The following is a 21,977-nucleotide window of genomic DNA, read 5'->3' as shown; positions in this document are numbered from 1 at the left end:
AAATTAGACCATTAAATATTCTATTTGTTTAAATATTTAGTTTCCCAGATATGAACACAATAATCATAAAAATAGCAACATGATTTTAACTTTTTTTCCAAACATCAAAGATCATTATAGTGCACAAACCCTTCCATGAGTTTCAAAATGAGTGCGATTTCTCCAACTTAGATTTTAGAACTATTGTAAGCAAAGGCTGTACAAGAAATGCAAATTACACGGAATCTCACTCATAAACATAGGTGCAAAAATCCAAATAAATTTGCAGCAAATGGAATTAAGCAACAAATAATAAAAATAAGTAAATGAATAAATAAAATAAAAATCATGACCAATTAGATTTTAACCCTAGTTGTCTAACATTTCATTATTTTATTGTTAATATGCCTTCCTCTCCCCACAAGATACATCTTTGTCCTCATTATTTCTAACTGCAAGGATTGTTCTTTCAAATCACAAATATAACGATATTGATATTTTCTGGTCAGATACAAGAATAATTATGAATTAGAAACTACTTAGAAGTATCCTATTCAGCTCAATAGCTTAATAGGAAGTATCTTTCTAGAAGAAGTCCATGTTCCTTTAATAAATTAACCAATAGCCTGCCAGTATTTGTTTTAGCAGGGGAAAAGAAACTGCATTTTAGAATCAGTAAAATATTTTCTCCAACAAAAGACCTTTCTCCACCTAGGCATCAAATGACTTTTTGCATTTACAAATGCCCAAATTGAAAACAGTTTCAGAGAAGTATTGAGTGTTTGAATATAAATTCCTCTTACGTAGAAACACATGTGGTTATATTATAGAAAAGCTACAACGTTGCCTTAATTTTCAACTCAAATGGAAGCAACAGCAACTGTGCATGTTGCAGATAGAAGTTCCTATTTAATGCCACTATTTAAACCGCATATCATCATTCTATGCACTGTGTTTGATTTCCATTCTGAACGATAAAAATACTTTTTCTCTTGTGCGAGAAAATCTCCTTGACCACTTCTAAAATATTTGGAATGGTGCCTCACATTTTGAGAAATGATGTCTACATGTGACAAATCTAGAGGCTCCAGATGTTGTTGATACATTGTAGGTCTTCAGATTATATTGAAATGTCCTAGTTGAGAGAGGCTGTCTTGAAGTCTTCATTTGTCTTTTGAAAATAAGATTTTTAGAAGTGCTAATAAGAGAGGACGAATTGCTTATTAGTATGACATTGGTCAGTCAACATATATTTTGTGAGCATCTACTTTGTAAGATATAGTCTTAGTCAGGGCTTCTTTAAGGAACTACTTCACACTGGATAATTTATAAACAATGGAAACTTATTGCTCACATTTCGGAAGGCTGGGAAGTCCATGATCAAGTGCTGGCAGATTGGGTGTCTGGTGAGGCCTGGCTCTCTGCTCCATAGATGGTGCCTTGCAGTTTCATCCTCACATGGTGGAAGGTGGAAGGTGGAAGGTACAAGGCAGTTCCCTTCAAGTTTTTTAATAAGGGCACTAATCCAATTAATGAGGGCTCCACCCTCATGATTTAATCACCTCCTATGGCCTCTCCTCTTAATACCATTACATTGGGGATTAAGCTTCAACATATGAATTTGGAGAGAGACACCAACATTCAGACCACAGTTGATGTGATGCTAGGTTTTGGGAATATAGCAATAAATCAATCAGACCTCACCCTTGCTTTCATGGACTTTATGGACTGGAAACAGTCTTTGTTTCCAAACTATCTAGACCTGCCTAGACATCCAAAGCAGACAACCATGTTTTTCTTTTGACTCACTCACAGGAACCCGCTTCTGTCTGTTTGGTTTGATGAACCATACAGAAGTCACTTTTACCAAACATGGTTCCAGGTGTTCCTTTCATCTTGTCTTGACAAAAAAAAATCACTAATACTATGTTTGTCATAATGGCCTCTGACCACTCACAGAAAACATTGCATCTGAGGTAAGAATTATTTATAATTTGTCTGAAAACTTTATTAGTTATCCATTCCCAATTTCTTTCCATGTCTGAACTTATTTAAAACGAAAAAGAAGACAGCTTGAGCTAAAGGAAACATATTTCTTAAGACAATCAGGAAAGGAATCCAAAAGTGTATCAATAAGGAGTGAATTCAATAAGGAGTCAATAAGTCAATAAGGAGAGAGCTTGAGCTAAAGGAAACATATTTCTTAAGACTATCAGGAAAGGAATCCAAAAGTGTGTCAATAAGGAGTGAATGATTAAAACGTTAAAGACTTTAAGCTTGAGGCCTTGAGACCAAATACAGCATAGCACAAGTATTAAATGAATGAACACATTAAAACTGCATTATTGCTTTTAATGGACAGTTTTGAAAAATCAAGGATTGGATTCTGAGAATAATCCAGATAAGGTTTATTCTAATTTATTGAACTACTAGGAATTAAGCTAAATTCAGAATGTGAAGCCAGGCATGGTGGGTCACACCTGTAATCCCAACACTGTGGAAGGACAATGCGGGTGGATCATTTGAGGCCAAGAGTTCGAGACCAGCCTGGGCAACACGGCGAACCCTCGCCTCTACTAAAAATACAAAAAAAAAAAAAAAAAAAAAAAAAAAAAAAAAAAAAAAAACAACAACAACAACTTAGTTGGGCGTAGTAGCAGGCATCTGTAGTCCCAGCTACTCAGGAGGCTGAGGCAGGAGAATCACTTGAACCTGAGAGGCTGAGGTGGGAGAATCACTTGAAACCCGGAGGCGGAGGTCACAGTGAGCTGAGATCACTGCCTCTACACTCCAGCCTGCACGACAGAGTGAGACTCCCTCTCAAATAAAAATAAAAAAAAAAATTCAGAATGTGGGAATACCAGAAGTCATCCATCCCTACTAAATTTGTTTTATTTGTTGGATACATTGTGAACACAAAAGCATGCAAAATAAAGAATTCATAATTTTTTTAAAAAAAACATTGCAGCCCTATGTAACATAAGTTCATAGGCTACACCATCTGAACCATAAAAGAAGACCACAGAATCAATGCAACCCGTTTTAATATCTTTCTGTTTTCAATTGCCACTGACTCTAAGCACATGTTTATCTGTAAAATTTATTCCTACTGTATTTACTTGGATGCTATGCCAGAGATTTGTTCAGAATGTTAATCTCACCAGCTATAAATACTGCAACAATGAAGGGAGTTCATCTTAGTGTAAACTATGAATTTTTCCTCTGGTTAGAAACAGTCTCAAGTAATCCCCACATATAAAAATGGCATGTAGAAATTGCCTACAGTTTTATGAGAAAATTTGTATTAAAAAGCCCAGGAATAAATTAAAGTATTCCTAAGATTGTTTAATGAAGAGGATATTGAGGTGTATCTGGGGTAGTATTAGCTCTACTCAAAAGAACTTGTTTCTGAGATAATAACTATTTGCAATAATACATTAGGTAAGAGTCTGGGATGGTAGTGTTTCAATCTTGCAGCACTTGTACAGTAGTTCTTGTCTCCAATACCTTGTGATTGGATCCCTATACTTCAGTTTGTTGAATCAGGTTTTATACTTTGTGACCCAGCAGGTAACACTGGTAAGCTAAAATAGGCATATACTCTTCATCAGGGCTAAAACAATCCAACATTTGGTAATTCCTATTCAACTGAAAGTGGTCTATGTAGCATCTTGCAGGAGTGCTGGGGTTTAGCCAAGTAGATTTTTCAAACAACTTGCGTATGACTCTGTAAGAACTAGTACTTTTGTTTAAACTGCTTTTTTCCCAAATGAAAACATTTCTAAAATACTCTGCATATAGAAAATAATTTAATCCCTTTTTAATTCCTTGGAGTTATTATCAAATATGTAATTATAAATATATATCCAAAGGCTAAAAAAAATTATGTAAGTATTGAAGCCAGGAACTCATTCTCTTGAAAAATTGCTAGTATTGAACTGAGTCTTGGTCATTTGCCTCTTTCTCATAAAACTACAAGAAAACAGTATGCAGCAGTTTGATCTCTGGTGAGGTGTGCATGACTACCTTTCTGTGAAATTAATTGGTGAATCAAAATCCAAATAAGCCTTCTCCTAGGTCATGGTTTTACCTTCCAGAAATCTTTACTTCTAGTATAAGCTGTTTTTTTTTTTTTGTTTTTTTTTTTTTTTTGACTTGTCAGTGACATTCTGAACATCATCTGCTATTTCTTAGACCTATAATAATATCCCATAGTTTGTTCTTTCATTGAAACTGTAACTCTTCAGGTTGACAACAAATGTCCTATAGCTGATATGCTTAAAATGTGGCACAGGGATGTACCTAAGGACTACTGAGAGGTAGATGGCTGTCCACACCCCACAGACACACACCAGCAAATACATACACAGACATTTCTACTCCTATTAAAAAGTCTGCTGTTTTGCTGTTAGTGTTTATAAGTCTCTTGAAAACTACTGAAAATGAAATGACTGTTAGATTCGTAAGACTACAGGGCATGCGACAAGGAAATCAATTATCTTATTGCTCCTGACCTTTGGTGTCAGAGTCCGCTGCTCAGCCCCCACCATCTGTTTTTCTTTCTTTTCTTGTTCTCTGTCCTTTCCACATGACTTCTGTATTTTTCAGATTTTGTACCTTAGAAGATTGACTATTAACAACCCGTGAAATTTATTCTCTTGATGAACCAGCCAGTCAGTATGAGGGTGTGATCAGCTATGGGTTCTTTACTATTTTCATTCTTTCTTGTTTCACCAAAGCTATTTATTTACTGTAAGAGGCATTTCCTTTCAGCACTATTTCAGATATTTGAGATTTCTGGGTGTCTGTGAAGCATTCCTCCACTTTACTTTTTTTTTTTTTTTTTTTTTTTTTTGAGATGGAGTCTCACTCTGTCACCCAGGCTGGAGTGCAGTGGCGCCATCTCGGCTCACTGCAAGCTCCGCCTCCCGGGTTCACGCCATTCTCCTGCTTCAGCCTCCCAAGTAGCTGGGACTACAGGCGCCCGCCACCTCGCCCGGCTAGTTTTTTGTATTTTTTTTTTTTTTTTTTTTTGGTAGAGACGGGGTTTCACCGTGTTAGCCAGGATGGTCTCGATCTCCTGACCTCGTGATCCACCCATCTCGGCCTCCCAAAGTGCTGCGATTACAGGCTTGAGCCACCGCGCCCGGCTGCATTCCTCCGCTTTCAAACTCATTCCCTCTTGATATTATGTATTCATTAAAAATACTCATCAAGTGTCTGCCATGTGCCATGCACTACACTAGGCACCAGGAATAAAATTGAGAGCAAATTAGCTATGATGCCTGCTTTCACGAAGCTACTAGTCCCATTCAAAAGATAGAGAAACAAATATTGGCATTAAATCGTAACACTACATATAGCTCTCTTCCTTTCTAATGCTAACAATAAAATTAGTAGTACCTAGAGAAGTGACAAGGAGTTGCCACATCTTTGAAACAGCAACTTAGAATTCTTACATTAATTTACAGATTTTTTTTATTTCTATTTTAGCAGAAATGCTAAATGTGGACACTTTTGTGACATCTCTCCTCTGTCTATAACTTCAAAAGCCAAAATTTCCACTGGATTCTCCACAACTAATAAACATACTATTTTGAAACTTTTTGGCTTTGATTTCATTTAATAGCCATAAATCCAATAGCCGTAAATCCAAATATGGCATGACATAAGAACGTCTAGGTCCCATTTTGAGATTGCTTCCTTCAAAATGAGTGTTTTATGTTTCCAATTAAATGTTTTGAATTTGGCTAATACCACATTTCAAGAAAAATGACTACATTTATACATGCCCCTATTTAGAAACAAAAAGAAAATGAATAGTCCTGAATTTGAGTTTAGTGTACCTTTATGCTTTTTATTAGAGAAAAATGAATATGCATGTACATAAACTCTTGCTTTTAACCTATGTATTTCTTTTCCCCCCACATTTATTACAGACAATTGTCATAGAAATATTTATTTCCAAACACAATTTTAATAAGTTTGTATTTTGTGATCAAAAAGCAGCTAATAGGTTTTGAAATATTTGGAGCATTTTGTAATTATATTTTTGAATGCATGAGAAGCTTGCTGAATTTAAAAGAAGAAAAAAGTCTATAGTACATCTCTGCAAAAAAGCATGTCAATAAAATCGATATATCTTATGGGCAGTTTTAACACCACATATTCCTTAATTCTAGAGTTTCTTCAACAATTCAAAAGGTTAATGGAAACACTAGCAGCTTATTAGATTGATTATTAATTTTAAGCCTTTTGAGCAGTAATTGAACCAAATAAGTATTTATTGAACACCTATTGTATGCCTAGGACAGACTACTGCTAGGAGTTGTGAATGATGCAGGAAAAGATGTCTGGCATATGATGCACTAAGAAATACAGTGAGGAGCCGGGCACGGTGGCTCACGCCTGTAATCCCGGCATTTTGGGAGGTTGAGGTGGGTGGATCACGAGGTCAGGAGATAGAGATCATCCTGGCTAACCCGATGAAAACCCATCTCTACAAAAAATACAAAAATTATCCAGGCATGGTGGTGCGCGCTGGTAGTCCCAGCTACTCAGGAGGCTGAGGCAGGAAAGTCGCTTCAACCCAGGAGGACCAGGTTGCAGTAAGCCAAGATTGTGTCACTGCACTCCAGCCTGGTGATAGAGCGAGACTCCATCTTATAAAAAGAAAAGAAAAAAAAGAAAAGAGAAGAGAAGTGAAAGGAAATACAGTGACCTCAGGCGGGATGGGGGGGTGGGGGTGGGATTTAAAATTTACCTGAAGTTTTGGGGTAACTTCTGGATTCTCTTCTAAATCTTTTGCTAGGATTTTTAGATGACTATACTCAATCTGACTTAATCAATTGTGCTTCCCATAGTTTTAGGAGCAGTGTAGTTGATGGAAAAAGTATTGGACTTGGATTTGGGAGACCTGAGTTTCGGTTGCATTTTTTTATACTTTAATCCTGGGCAAGTCACTTCAACTCTCTGAGCTTTAGTTTCTTCATCTTTAGAAAAGAGAAAATATAACTTGTACTACAAACCTCACAGACTGACTGTGATAATCACATAAAACAATGTGCTTTGTGATCTAAAGTTATGTCTATGAATGTAACATTAGTTACTTATTTATATATTAAAAAATCCATTGTATGAGTTCACCTATGTAACAGACCTTCACATAGACCCCCAAACCTAAAATGTAAGTTTTTTAAAAAGTGCATTGTAATTGCTTTGGATTATTTACTTAGAATGAAAGAAATGTGAAAATCTCCTGTACTATTACACAGTCTATTCATTCCTTTTGCAAATTTGAGCAAGCGCTACATATTCTAGAGTCCACGATGGGCTATACACTGCTTTGTACCATGTACTCTAAAGAAAATACCTAGAGGACTCTTTTCACATTTGAATAATAGTTTCAAGCTTTCATTTTCTTCTAATGCACAGAGACACTGGTGTTTCGCTGTATCAAATATGAACATATTGTTTAAACACATGAATGGTAAATGACTGGACTAAGGAATACCCAGAAAACTGATAAAGCATTACTTCTCCATGTGTCTGTGAGAGTGTTTGCAGAGGAGACTGGCCTATGAATGGACCAATTAATTGACCCTCAGCGTGGGTGGGCACCATCCAATGGCATGGGGGCCTGGATAGAACAAAAAGGCATAGAAAAGGTGAGTTCCTCTTTCTCTTCTGGAGCTGAGACACTCTTTGTCTTCTGCCTCGGGACATCAGAACTCCATTTGCAGCCTTTAGACTCCTAGACTTACACCAGTACCTTTCCTGGGTTCTTAAAGGGCCTTCAGCCTCAGACTAAGAATTCCACCACTTTCTCTGGTTCTGAGGCTTTCAGACTTGGACTGAGCCATCCTACCAGCATCCCAGGGTCTCTACCTTGCAGACAGCCTCTTGTGACACTTCTCAACTTCCATAATAATGTGAACCAATTTCCCTAATAAATATCTTCTTATGTATATATCTGTCTACCCTATCTATCCATGTATCTCCTATTGGGTCTGTCTCTCTGGAGAACTCTTACTAATAAAACACACAAAGTGAATGTGTTGTATTTCTCCAAAAGTAGACAAAATGCTACATTTTAAAAGATTAGACCTAGTGGTATTCTCTGCCCACAAGGTTATATACTGCTAGTTAATTGCTAACAAATTGTCAACTTCTGTCTCTCTTCATTTTTTATTCTGAAAAATTATGTGCATAATTTATTTTCTATGTTTAGTGAATGTGATAATACTAAGCACTAAGGGTTTTGATGCAAGAGTATAATTTATCCCTCCTCAAGTAACAGAAATAAATATCCTTTGACATCTGTGGACTTCCTTTCATTTCCTCTCTTTTCCTGGTTCTTTTTTCCTCTTTTTATTGAAGTTTCTCTTTTCTGTATCCATCCACTCCCCTCTCCTCCCAGCCACTCCATAATATGTTCAGATTCATGTTTTCTTGTCTTTGCAAGATTTTCTTCCCCTTTTAGAGATTTCTACAGTAAATTTTTCTTTTGAAATAAGAGCTTAATTAAATGAGATTATCATCTTGGCAGTGGGGATTTGCTTTGTTCTCCTTGGTTTTGTTTTATGGCCTTAATGGTGAGTCAAGAACATTTAAGTTGGGAAAATGAAAATAAATAATTTCCCCTATCACCATTATCTACAATTTAGTGTTTCCCTACCCAAATATTTCCAGTTTCTTTCTTTCTTTTTTTTGGCTCAGGAGAAGGAGAGGAGAGGAAAAGAAAAAGGAAGTAAGATCGAGAAGCTGTGGGGCCAAAGAATGGAACAGAATGTTGCAATGGAATGCTGATTACTCTTCAGCACCATTCTGGGAAGGAAATGCCAAGACCACTCCCATCTCTCAGAATTACTCATCTGAGGTTTGTCCTTTTAATTTCCAGTATAGTTTTCATGGTTCTAAGAAGAAGAGGTAGACTATTTCCCCAGGACTCTAATGTGATATTGACAGTAGTTATTTTATACTGTTAGGTTGTACCCACAGTGGTATTCTCACTCATGTAGGGCTGCAGTAGAGAGCTCAGCCTGCTCCACACGATGACTTGACAGAGGCCTTCACTGAAAGGCTGCCATGAATCTGACTCTAGCAGAAGATGGCAGAGTCTCAAATCTAGAGTTGCTTTCTAAATAGTTTTTTTGCTATTTTACAAACCAAGTGTGATCCTTCATCATGGGAAAAAAAAATTTAAATGCTATTTTGAAAAATGATGCATAATTAATTAGCAGAACTTGTATTTTCAAGAATATCTTCTCAGAAGATATCTCATTAATATTTCTCCTAATATTAACCAAAGGCTTTGTCGTTTGAGTCCTCAAAGCAAAGACTATTGTATCATTTTGTTAAAATGGATTCTGGTTCAATCTGTCTCACTAAAGACTATTGTATCATTTTGCTAAAATGGATTCTGGTTCAATCTGTCTCACTAGCGTTTTACTTTTTCTTTGAAAAGCGCGCACACACACACACACACACACTCCTCTTAAAGATATGCTTTATTCCTCCCATATGCCAGAGTAAATCTCTGGTTTGAAGGAATATTTAAGTATTAAATTTAAGTCTCACCATCCTCATCAGTCCTGCTGCTCTGACCAGTGCTAGATAACACAACAATGACATGAACTGAAAGTTCCAAAACTCATAAAAACTTCTCCTGGCTGTGACTTACTGTCTCTGACATTTTGATGCTGATATACTGTAGATGAAATCCATAAATGCAATCCTAAATTTCAGGCAGTTGGATTTGTCAGTTTAATTCAAGCATCACCTTAGTTAAAGCTTAACTTACTGTATTTATGCAAAAAGAAAGGAGGAGGATGGAGGCAAAAGACATTTTCATTCTGAAATAAATATTATCAGAGCTTTGCGGTGTTGTAATCAGTGCATGCAGACTAGTGCTACTCCAAACAGTAAGTTGGAGTTGCAATCTGGCAAAATAAGCCCTTCAAAGCTCATGAGCTTACTGCCATTCACCTGGTGGATTCTCCCCATCACGGAGCTGAGTGAGTCCATTAAGCTTATGTAACACAAGCTTAAAGGTGAAATGGAAAGCTCTTAAAAAATAAACTATTTAAGTTTCTAAATCAGGAGTGTGCATTATGTGCTGAAACTTAAATATGCCAGTAATGCCACATACATTTGTATAATGATAATCACATTCACATTTTAAAGGAGAACATTTAAAAGTAAATTTCCTTCACAGAATTGAAGAAATTCTAAATCAGTATTCTAGCTCTGCTCTGAAAGAACTGAAGGGAAAGGAGCAGTCAGGGAGTGCTGTATGCTTTGCAAGTGCTGTTGAAAGGACACAAAGATACAAAAATGCGTACCCTCCCTTCCTCCCCCCGATGTTGCTAAACTCTTTGTTCTGCTTTCTAATCTCTGCACGTACCAGAGGTTTCGTAAGTTCTGTAAGTACATGTTTTTCTTTCTGAGGCCAGGTCACAAGGAATGTTTAAGTAAGATAGCCAGGTCACAAGGTGTGTTTAAGCAAGATAGCCATAAACTGGTTGTGCAACCTGACGCAATATAATTAACTGCCTTTGTGTAAAACTGCTCTTCCGCCTCAAGGGTTGTACTGAAATATCAGAAATGGCGGGAACCAATCATAGTTTGCCAAATTGCTTTGTTCAAACTCCAGCCAATCATACCTCTAATTTGTATAATGATTCTATGCCTACTTTCCTTAGACTATATAACATTGTTCGGAGCTCAGTGGGGGAGCTCTCCTGCCTGTCTCGTTTCACGAGCAAGTGAGAGCTCCAGGTTCGAACCTGTAATAAAGATCCTTGCTGCTTAGCTTTGACTCTGGACTCTGGTGGTCTTCTTCGGGGAATAAACGGTCTGGGCATAACAAATGGGGGCTCGTCCGGGATTTCCCCCAAGCCCACCAGACCCCCAAGTCAACGGATCTTAATCTGTAGGTAAGCCGGCTTTGTCACTGTCTCTGTCTTTGTCTCTGTCTGTCTCCCTGAAATTTCGCGAAATCCGTAATCTGTAATCTGTATTGGTCTGTTCTGTAAGTGGCACGGTCTTGGCGGACGCGCTAGAAGACAGCCACTCGGGACTGGTGGGAGACGTCCCCCAGTGCCCATCTGGGGGCCTCCATCCTTGGTTGCCCCGTCTGACTCAGGTCGGAAGTCCGACACGCGCTCGCGAATGCTCATAGTTATCACTGTCTGTCCGTTATTGTTAAGTGTTAAGTGTAAGCCCAAAACGAAACATAAAACCTTTCCTTCCCCTTCCAGGACCGGACCTGTCGGATACTCCCCTCTGCTTCACACTCATTTTCGTCCCCCCTTCTCTTTGTAGGAGCAGTCCAAAGATGGGCAACAACCAGAGCACGCCGCTCTCACTCCTTGTTACCAATTTTAAGGATGTGAAGGCTCGGGGGCATAACTTAAGCATAGAGCTAAAGAAAGGAAAGCTAGTTACTTTCTGCCATTCGGAATGGCCCTCTTTCGGCGTAGGGTGGCCCTCCGAAGGAACTTTCTGTCTCTCTATTATTACTAAGGTAAAAACTAAGATTTTCCTGCCAGGGCAGTCAGGACATCCTGATCAAATTCCTTATATTCTAGTGTGGCAAAATCTTGTGGAAGACCCACCGCCCTGGATAACTCCATTCATCCTTGAGCCTTGCAAGGTCCTAGTAACGCGACCTACAAGACAAAGGACTCCCTCTGCTCCCTCGGCCCCTGTGCTGCCAGACAGCCAGGACCCCCTAACGTTAGAACCCACATTTCCCCCACCATATCCGCACCTTATCCCGCAGGACCCAGTCCCCCAGGGTGGTGCTTCCGTAGAGGGAAACCGAGAAGCGGAAGCAGCCGAGAGCGAAAGTAACCTGGGGGGGCCGGCCGGCCGAACACGAGGCCGCGTACAGCAGGACCAAGCTTCCCGACTCCCTGACTCCACTGTAGCCCTGCCTCTCAGATAAATAGGATCGCTCGATGATACCGGGCTCTCCCGTCTCATGTATTGGCCTTTTTCCACCAGTGATTTATATAATTGGAAGTCCCAAAATGCTCGGTTCTCAGATAATCCCAAAGATCTAACCTCGTTGTTAGACAGTGTCATGTTTACTCACCAGCCGACCTGGGATGACTGTCAACAGCTCCTCCGAATCCTGTTCACAACGGAGGAGCGGGAAAGAATCCAAGTTGAGGCCAGAAAGCTGGTTCCAGGAGATGACAGCCAGCCAACTGCAAATCCTGACCTTATTAACGCGGCTTTTCCTTTGACCCGGCCCAGATGGGACTACAACACGGCAGAAGGTAGGGGACGACTGCTCATTTATCGCCAGACTCTAATGGCAGGTCTCTAGGCTGCAGCTCGCAAGCCCACCAATTTGGCTAAAGTATATTCTATGTTACAAGGTAAGACAGAAAGCCCCGCTGTGTATTTAGAGAGATTAATGGAAGCCTTCAGACAGTTTACCCCTATGGACCCAGAAGCACCGGAAAATCAGGCAGCGGTAGTAATGTCCTTTGTAAACCAGGCAACACCAGATATTAAAAGAAAACTCCAGAAATTAGAAGGTTTAGAGGGAAAGCAGATTCAGGACCTCCTTCAGATGGCCCAGCGAGTTTATAATAATAGGGATACTCCAGAAGAAAAACAGTTCAAGGCAACCAAAGAAATGACCAAAGTCTTAGTAGCAGCTTTCCCCCAGGCAGGAAATGGCCAAAACAGAAAGCAGAAAAAGCAAGGCCCTAGGCAAGGATTAGAAAAAGATCAGTGTGCTTATTGCAAGGAACGTGGCCACTGGATTAAAGACTGCCCAAAGAAACGGAGACCAGCTAACCCTACCTCCGTACTCGTTACCCAGGACTCTGACTAGGAAGGATGGGGTTCGGACCCCCTCCCCGAACCCAGGGTAACTTTGCAAGTGGAGGGGTCCCCAGTTCGCTTTTTGGTCGATACTGGGGCGGAACGCTCAGTCCTAACCAAACCAATTGGAAAAATGTCTAAGAAAACATCCTGGGTGCACGAGGCCACAGGCATTAAAAAATACCCCTGGACAACCCAGAGGACCGTAGACTTAGGAACGGGAAAAGTCTCCCATTCCTTCCTAGTCATCCCAGAGAGCCCCTGCCCTCTACTAGGGAGGGACTTGCTGACAAAGATGGGGGCTCAAATCCGCTTTGAGCCAGAAGGGCCCAAGATAACTGATTCCCAAAACAGGCCAATATCTATCCTGACTGTCACCTTAGAAGATGAGTACCGACTCCATCAAGAGCAAAAGCCCCCCGTTCAGGAAATTGACTCTTGGCTCCAGTGTTTCCCTGAAGCATGGGCAGAAACTGGGGGCTTGGGGCTAGCTAAACATCGACCTGCCATATTTGTGGAAGTTAAGCCAGGGACGGACCCGGTTCGGGTTCGGCAATATCCTATGCCCCTGGAGGCAAGAGAAGGAATTACGCCCCATATCCGCCGACTCCTAGACCAGGGAGTCCTACGGGCTTGCCACTCATCCTGGAATACTCCACTGTTACCTGTTCGTAAACCCAACAGTATGGACTACAGGCCAGTACAGGATTTAAGAGAAGTTAATAAAAGGGTCATGGACATACATCCCACTGTGCCCAATCCATACACCCTTCTGAGTGCCTTACATCCCGAAAAACAGTGGTATACCGTTCTTGATCTAAAAGATGCTTTCTTCAGCCTTCCTCTGGCTCCCAAAAGTCAAGAACTCTTTGCATTTCAATGGACGGATCCTGAGAGGGGCATCAATGGTCAGCTAACATGGACCAGACTGCCACAAGGGTTCAAGAACTCGCCAACCCTGTTCGATGAAGCCCTTCATGAAGATCTGGGTGAGTACCGGCGGCAACACCCTGAAATAACTCTTTTGCAATATGTTGATGATCTCTTAATAGCGGCCAGGTCCCCGGAAACTTGTGTTCAAGGGACTGAGGACCTCCTGAAGACTCTGGGGGAGCTAGGCTACCGAGCCTCAACAACAAAGGCTCAGATCTGCAAGTCGGAGGTAACTTATCTGGGGTACCTATTAAAAGGGGGGCAACGCTGGCTAACCAAAGCCCAAAAGGAAACAGTCCTACGCATCCCTAGACCCCAGTCAACATGGCAAGTGAGAGAATTCCTGGGGTCGGCAGGGTTCTGTAGGTTATGGATACCCGGATTTGCTGAGTTAGCCAAGCCCCTATACCAGGCAACAAAGGAACGGCAGCCCTTCAATTGGACGGAAGAGGCTGAGCTGGCCTTTCAGCAAATCAAAACTGCCTTGTTATCAGCCCCCGCGCTGGGGCTCCCTGATGTCTCCAAGCCCTTCCACTTATACGTGGATGAAAGTAAGGGTGTTGCAAAAGCCGTGTTAACACAGTACCTAGGCCCCTGGCAGAGGCCAGTTGCCTATTTGTCAAAAAAATTAGATTCAGTGGCTGCTGGCTGGCCACCCTGCCTCCGGATAATCGCGGCGACCGCCCTAATGGTCCGAGATGCTGATAAACTTATCATGGGGCAAGAGTTGCGCGTTATAACCCCGCATGCCATTGAAGGCGTCCTCCAGCAGCCGCCGGACCGATGGATGAGTAACGCCTGGCTCACCCACTATCAAGGACTGCTGTTAAACCCCCTCAGAATAACTTTTCTGCCCCCAACCTCTTTAAACCCTGCTTCACTGCTGCCAAATCCAGACTTGGACGCCCCGTCCCATGAGTGCACTGAGATACTGGCTCAGGTGCATGGGGTGCGGGAGGACCTGCAAGATCGTCCGCTCCCCGACACAGAACTCATCTGGTTCACTGATGGCAGCAGCTATGTCCACCAAGGCCAGCGGTATGCAGGAGCAGCTGTAACGTCAGAGACTGAGGTAATCTGGGCGGAACCCTTGCCTCCAGGGACATCGGCCCAAAGAGCCGAGTTGATAGCACTCACACAGGCCCTCACCCTAGGGGCAGAGAAAAAACTAACAGTATACACGGATAGCCGCTATGCTTTCGCTACTGTGCACATACATAGGGCCATCTACAGAGAGAGGGGACTATTAACAGCTGAAGGCAAAGAAATAAAAAACAAGCAAGAGATCCTAGCTCTATTAACTGCTTTGTGGAAACCAAAGAAATTGGCTATTATACATTGCCCTGGGCATCAGAAACCAACTACGCCAATTGCTCAAGGCAACTTCTTAGCCGACCAGACCGCAAAGAGCATAGCAAAAGCTCCCAGTCAGCTCCTCGCGCTCCAGCTCCCTGATCCTGGCCCGCGAAATTTGCCATGTTTTCCCGACTATACCGAACAGGATCGTGAATGGATGGACACGCTTCCCCTAAAACAGGTTCAAAATGGGTGGTGGACTGATATAAAAGACCAAACCATCCTACCAGAAAAATTAGGAAGGCAGGTGTTGGAACATATCCACCGGACAACCCACCTGGGTGCCCGGCGAATGATAGACTTAATCAGGCACGCCAAGTTCAGAATCAGACGCATAGCTGAACTGGCCAGCGATGTCACAACAAATTGCAAAGCCTGCCAACTGAACAACGCTTGCCCCCAAACCCAGACCGCCGCAGGAATCAGGTGTAGAGGAACTAGGCCTGGTATCTATTGGGAAATAGACTTTACTGAGATAAAGCCTGGAAAATATAGGTATCAGTACTTACTTGTCTTTGTAGATACTTTTTCAGGATAGACAGAAGCGTTCCCAACTAAGAGAGAAACTGCTCAGGTTGTAGCAAAGAAAATTTTGGAAGAAATCCTCCCCAGGTATGGCTTTCCCATCCAAATAGGGTCAGACAATGGACCAGCCTTCGTTGCTAAGGTAAGTCAGGATTTGGCTTCCATTCTTGGGGCAAATTGGAAATTACATTGTGCTTATAGGCCCCAAAGCTCAGGACAGGTAGAAAGGATGAATCGGACTCTAAAGGAGAACTTAACTAAATTGACCATGGAGACTGGCGCTAATTGGGTAGTACTTCTCCCCTACGCTCTGTTCCGGGCCCGAAATACCCCTTACAGACTGGGCCTCACACCATATGAAATCATGTATGGCAGACCCCCACCCCTGGTCCCCAGTCTAAAAGATGACTTACTCAAACCTGAAGCTGAAAATGTCTCTGAGCTCTTGTTCTCCTTACAAGCCTTACAGAAAATTCACCAGGAAATTTGGCCCAGACTACGAGAACTGTACGAGGCAGGACCTCCGCCGACGCCTCCTCCGTTCCAGCCAGGAGACTAGGTCCTAGTCAAGCGTCACCGGCAAGAAACTCTTCAACCCAGGTGGAAAGGACCACTGCAAGTACTCCTGACTACTCCCACCACTCTCAAGGTAGAAGGCATCGCTTCGTGGATCCACTACACACACGTCAAACCAGTGGACCCAGCATCCGACCTTCTTGGGCCGTCTGGAGCACCGGTTACATGGACTGTAGACAAAGCTAAGAACAATCTCTTAAAGCTAACCCTGCCCGTCATCCCCATAACCGTAACCATGTCTAGCTTACCTATGCTTTTATGCCTTATGCATCTGACTCTTCTCACTGCTGCGCCGTCTAATCCCTATGTCTGGAGGTTCTGGCTCTATGAGAACAAAACTCACCCCGGGGAAACCCCCCAAGCGGGTAAACTGCTAGCTAGCGCAGACTGCCCCCCCTCAGGGTGTAATACTATAGTTTACCTCAATTTCACTAGGTTCCAGATTGCCCAACCAGCAATACCCATGATCTGTTTTGAATATGATCAAACTGAATATAATTGTAAAAATTATTGGTGGCACCAGAGTGCAGGTTGCCCATATAGCTACTGTAAGATGCACTCTGTCCGATACTGGAGAGGACAACAAGCGTGGTATTTTTACAAAACTGAGTCTCCCGTCACTTACACTTGGATAATTAGAGACCCATGGGACTCTCGGTGGACAACCCCACAACATGGGGGAGTATATTACTCATCAACTAGTACCTGGCCCAGTAGCCATTTATATCTGTGGAGAAGTCTAGTCCAGATTCAACCCTTAATCCATACACAAATCCACAGGCAAGAAACCAAGCTATCACAAGACTTGCAGCCCTTCTCCTGGCTAACCCTACTACAGGAAGGGCTAGCATTCGCCAACCACACCGGTTTAGGCGACCTGTCCTCTTGCTTTATGTGTGCAACCCTAGGAAGACCACCATTAACGGCTGTTCCTCTATCCTCCCCTCCCGCAAACTATAGGTTTTAACTCATCAATAGTCACGATACCCGATGTGGCCCTGTACCGTGACCCATACCAAGAGAAATACCCCTATTGTTATTCGGCATTTAGCAACAGCCTCTGTAACCAATCGGCTACATACCCTAATAGTCCCATATATGCTCCCCCTGGTGTGTTCTTCTGCTGTAATATGACTCTGTTAAAGACTCTGTCCAAAAGTATCTCTGACGGACAGTTGTATATCCCTGTTACCCTAGTTCCCCGACTGACACTGCTAACCCCGGCAGAGTTCATAGGCTGGGCAGGGACCGCCCCAACTAAAACTGCGCGACATAGACGAGCAGTTTTTCTACCACTAATTGCCGGAATATCCTTAACCACCTCTGTCGTCGCAGCGGGGTTAGCAGGAGGGGCCCTACAACACTCCATGATAGAAAACGACAAGCTGTTACAACAATTCTCTGTTGCTATGGAAGACTCCGCCTATTCCCTAGCCTCCCTTCAGCGGCAGCTCACCTCCCTAGCACAGGTCACCCTTCAAAACCGCAGAGCCTTAGACTTACTCATGGCTGAGAAAGGAGGTACCTGTATGTTCCTCAAAGAAGAATGCTGTTTCTATATAAATGAGTCAGGGTTAGTTGAGGAAAGGGTCCAACACCTACACAAACTAAGCTTAGAAATGAAAAAGCAACAATTCACTACAGCCGCTAACAATTGGTGGAGCTCTTCAATGTTTTCCCTTCTGGCACCCCTTTTAGGCCCCCTAATGTCTTACTTCTATTCACTATAGGCCCCTGTGTGGTAAATAAAATTTTACAATTTGTCAGAGAAAGGTTTGATACCATCCAACTAATGGTCCTCCGTAGCCATCACCAGCCTCTCCTGCACCCAGAAAGTGAGGCTACATTATAAGACTCTGGAAATCCAAGATTGGACATCCAGTTACTTATGGGAGGGGGAAATGAAAGGACACAAAGATACAAAAATGCGTACCCTCCCTTCCTCCCCCCGATGTTGCTAAACTCTTTGTTCTGCTTTCTAATCTCTGCACGTACCAGAGGTTTCGTAAGTTCTGTAAGTACATGTTTTTCTTTCTGAGGCCAGGTCACAAGGAATGTTTAAGTAAGATAGCCATAAACTAGGTGTGTGTTTAAGTAAGATAGCCATAAACTGGTTGTGCAACCTGACGCAATATAATTAACTGCCTTTGTGTAAAACTGCTCTTCCGCCTCAAGGGTTGTACTGAAATATCAGAAATGGCGGGAACCAGTCATAGTTTGCCAAATCGCTTTGTTCAAACTCCAGCCAATCATACCTCTAATTTGTATAATGATTCTATGCCTACTTTCCTTAGACTATATAACATTGTTCGGAGCTCAGTGGGGGAGCTCTCCTGCCCGTCTCGTTTCACGAGCAAGTGAGAGCTCCAGGTTCGAACCTGTAATAAAGATCCTTGCTGCTTAGCTTTGACTCTGGACTCTGGTGGTCTTCTTCGGGGAATAAACGGTCTGGGCATAACACTGTCATCAATTCTTATAAATCCTTAATCTGACTCTTGATGGGCAGGTGAAGAAGAAATTGATTTTTTCAGATGTTTTTGTATAATGAAATACAGAATATAAGAAATGTAAGCATGTACACCTATTTTCATAGATATAAGACCTGATTTATTTTAGTATCCAATTTAGTGCATGGAAAACTGTTACAGTACATTCGTTGAAAAGAGAAAAGGGGTGTTAAAACCGTACGTGCAAACTGAGGACATCATCAAATTTACCAAATAGTACTGGAGTTCATTACATGCCCAAACACTCTGAAAAGCAATTTGGGCATGGGTTCATCCCTAGAAGAGTATGGTGAGGTAAAGGGTTGTTCCTTTTACTTTCAGAGAGCATGGTTTTTAGTGGACACTCAGACTCAATCTGATTCCACCAAACTCTGAAACATCTGGTGTCATTACCGTGTTATAATTAAAATGCTAGTTGAAAAACCAAGAGGAAGACACTTTCATTTTACAGGTTAATTTTAGCTTTCATAAGTAACTTTGTCACTAATAAAAATTAACCTTTTACTTAATAGATCATGAGTTGCTTTGCTTTTCGTTCGTGAAGGAGATGTCTTCTGAGCTTGCATCTGTTAAAGATTATTTCCTCTTTGGGACTAGACCACTAACTAGTCCTGTGGTTGTGAGTGTTTAAGAAAAACGAATAATTTGCTTCAGGGGAAAATTCTTTTTCTTATCCTGTTAAAAAAAATGGGTTTGAGTTTTGTTCCCCATGACCCAGATTCCCATGACAATAGCAACAGTGACCTTGCCTTAAGGTCTAGGAGCAGAGGAAGCCATCAAACAGAATGAACTCAGATTTCTACTGTTGATTTTTTCAGGTGCATTTTAATGTTTCTGCCTCAAATTTGTCTCTTACAAAACAGATGATTACAACTTTGACAAAGGATGTCTATAGATAGCATTCCTTGTATCAGATCCGTGCAAATAAAAGGACTGATTTTCCCATTGGGATCGGCAGCCAAAAGAGTGACAAAAAATCAGTTTGTGGTGACTTTGGCACCAAACATACTCCAGGAAATTACTCCAAACCTCACTTTTGTAATGGACTCTAAATTTTCAGCAACTGAAAACCACACTGCACCAGCCAATTGGTAATAAATTTAAAATACCAGAAGATTATTTCAGAGAAAGAAATTGCAGCCATGGAACAACATATTTCTAAGATCAATGAGACATATCTGTCTTACCGGAATAGGATACACTTCTGGAAAATAAAGTAATGATCTTAGAAGGCAGAGCAGAGACTCTTTTTAATATCTTCCTCCTACTCCATCTTAGAGGAATAGGATAAGAGTTCAATGTTGTAGGTCTCTTGGAGGTTTTAAGATAGAAGACAAAAAATTGCATTTATAATTTAAATCTTCCTGACTCTCAAATCTTTTGAATTTATGAAAAATGCATAGCATTTATATCTGCTTAATGTACTATATTTATAGCTCATGTATTTGAGAAATTCCCATTAAATAGTTTGCACTTCTTTATATGATACAGACACAATAGACAACCATTTAACAAATGAAAAGAAAATACTTCCTGGTTACCCAGTGTAAGTAGAATTAACATTGTTAGACCTTGTAACAGGTCAATAAACCAAAGTTTTAGCAGTAAGTACAGCAAGGAGATTTCAAAGTCAAGAATCCTTTTGGGAAAATACCATGCTTTTTCTTTAAAATTTTAATCACAGGAAGACAAGAGTGTTCTCATTTGCCCCCAAAATTATTTTCACAAAATAATTTTGAAAAAGAGGAGACATTTGGGAAAACTAAAGGGATATCTTTGTTTGTATACAGTAAAATCAACATGTAAGTTTTTCCCAAAAGTTTATAAGTGATCATTTGTGTACATTACCCTGTATCAGCTAATTCCATACAGCAGTAAACAGGCAGGTGAGCTCTTACATGCTAGCCATATTCCTTAGTACTTTATGCCATTCATTCATTCCTTCATTCATTAATTCTACAAATATTTATTCAACCTTTATGATTGGGCACTATACTAGAGAGGAAGGATATGAAGGAAAAATAGGCCATATCCATGTCCCAGAAAAGTTCACGGTCTGATAGATGAGAGACACTAGAGGCAGAATTTACATTGTTCATTCCAAACTGATGAAATTAAGGCTTTCGAGGTTCATATTTGCCCCTGGAGAACACACAGTAGAATCATGGATCAAAGGCAACCTTGAGAAATTCATTAATAAGTAAAATGTTCTCAACCCTCAATTTTGAAATTTGAAGGAAAACAGAATGAGCCCGATACAACCTGAGCAAATTCTCTGAGCAAAGAGCAACCACAGCCAGTACTGATCCATCTAATTCCAGGATTACAGGAGATCCCAAGAGAAAGGGGAGGTTTGTTTTAAGTGGGATTTTGCTACATGAGAATTGCCTGAAGCCCTGTGGGCTCCCTTGCAGAGCTCTTTTCTCCTTACAGAAGTATTTGCTATGCCTTTGCTCAAATAGGTTTATTACCTATTTGAACCCTCCAGGTGGTGATATCAGTTGCAAAGAATATAGAAATTCTGTGGCAGACTTTTTTAAATGCAGTTTCAATTTTTCCAACCTGTTGTGCACTGCATGTAGCTACACATTTGTGGAAATACTGCCACAGAATGAAGTGTTGTAGAGCCTTTATAGACTGCTTATCTGATAGTATTCAAAAAATGGAAACTCTGCTGAGCTCCATAAGATAAGGGCAATCTAACCTTGCCTGTGGTGGGACGTATCTTATTTAGAAAATGTACAATCCTTGTAGGGAATTATTTCTAAAATGTGGATTTTTGCTAAAAGGCCCTTACCATTCAAATTTCCATTTGTCAAAGCAGTTTTGGTGCATAGGGAGTTGTATTATGGTGTATAAACCAGATACATAGCATTTAAAAATGTAAAATGAAAGCTTATCTCTCTATAAAGATAGCAAGAGGGTTAAAAACATTAAAAAAGTTAAACATAGTGACATGTTTTCTGCCCCTGGGGGAAGGGGTGGAATTGCCAGTTAGCTGGAAAGCTATTAAATTCATTTTGACTAGAGAATAGTATATAATTCATTTTAGTATTTAAGCATAAATTATAATACAGGGATTAATATCATTTAAAAAAAATTTTTACTGTGTTACGGAAATGATGATTGTTTTCCATTGCTATTTCTCTTTCTGGTCCATTGTTTAGTCCCAGGGGCAGTGCTAAACAAGGGATCAGAGGTAGGTATCTGTGTTTTCCCAGTTGTGAAATACTTTTTAGCCTCTATTTTTCTTAGCTC

The sequence above is a fragment of the Macaca thibetana genome, chromosome X (assembly GCF_024542745.1).
Source record: "Macaca thibetana thibetana isolate TM-01 chromosome X, ASM2454274v1, whole genome shotgun sequence".
Taxonomy (NCBI): Eukaryota; Metazoa; Chordata; class Mammalia; order Primates; family Cercopithecidae; genus Macaca; species Macaca thibetana.
This window is presented reverse-complemented; position numbering follows the sequence as displayed.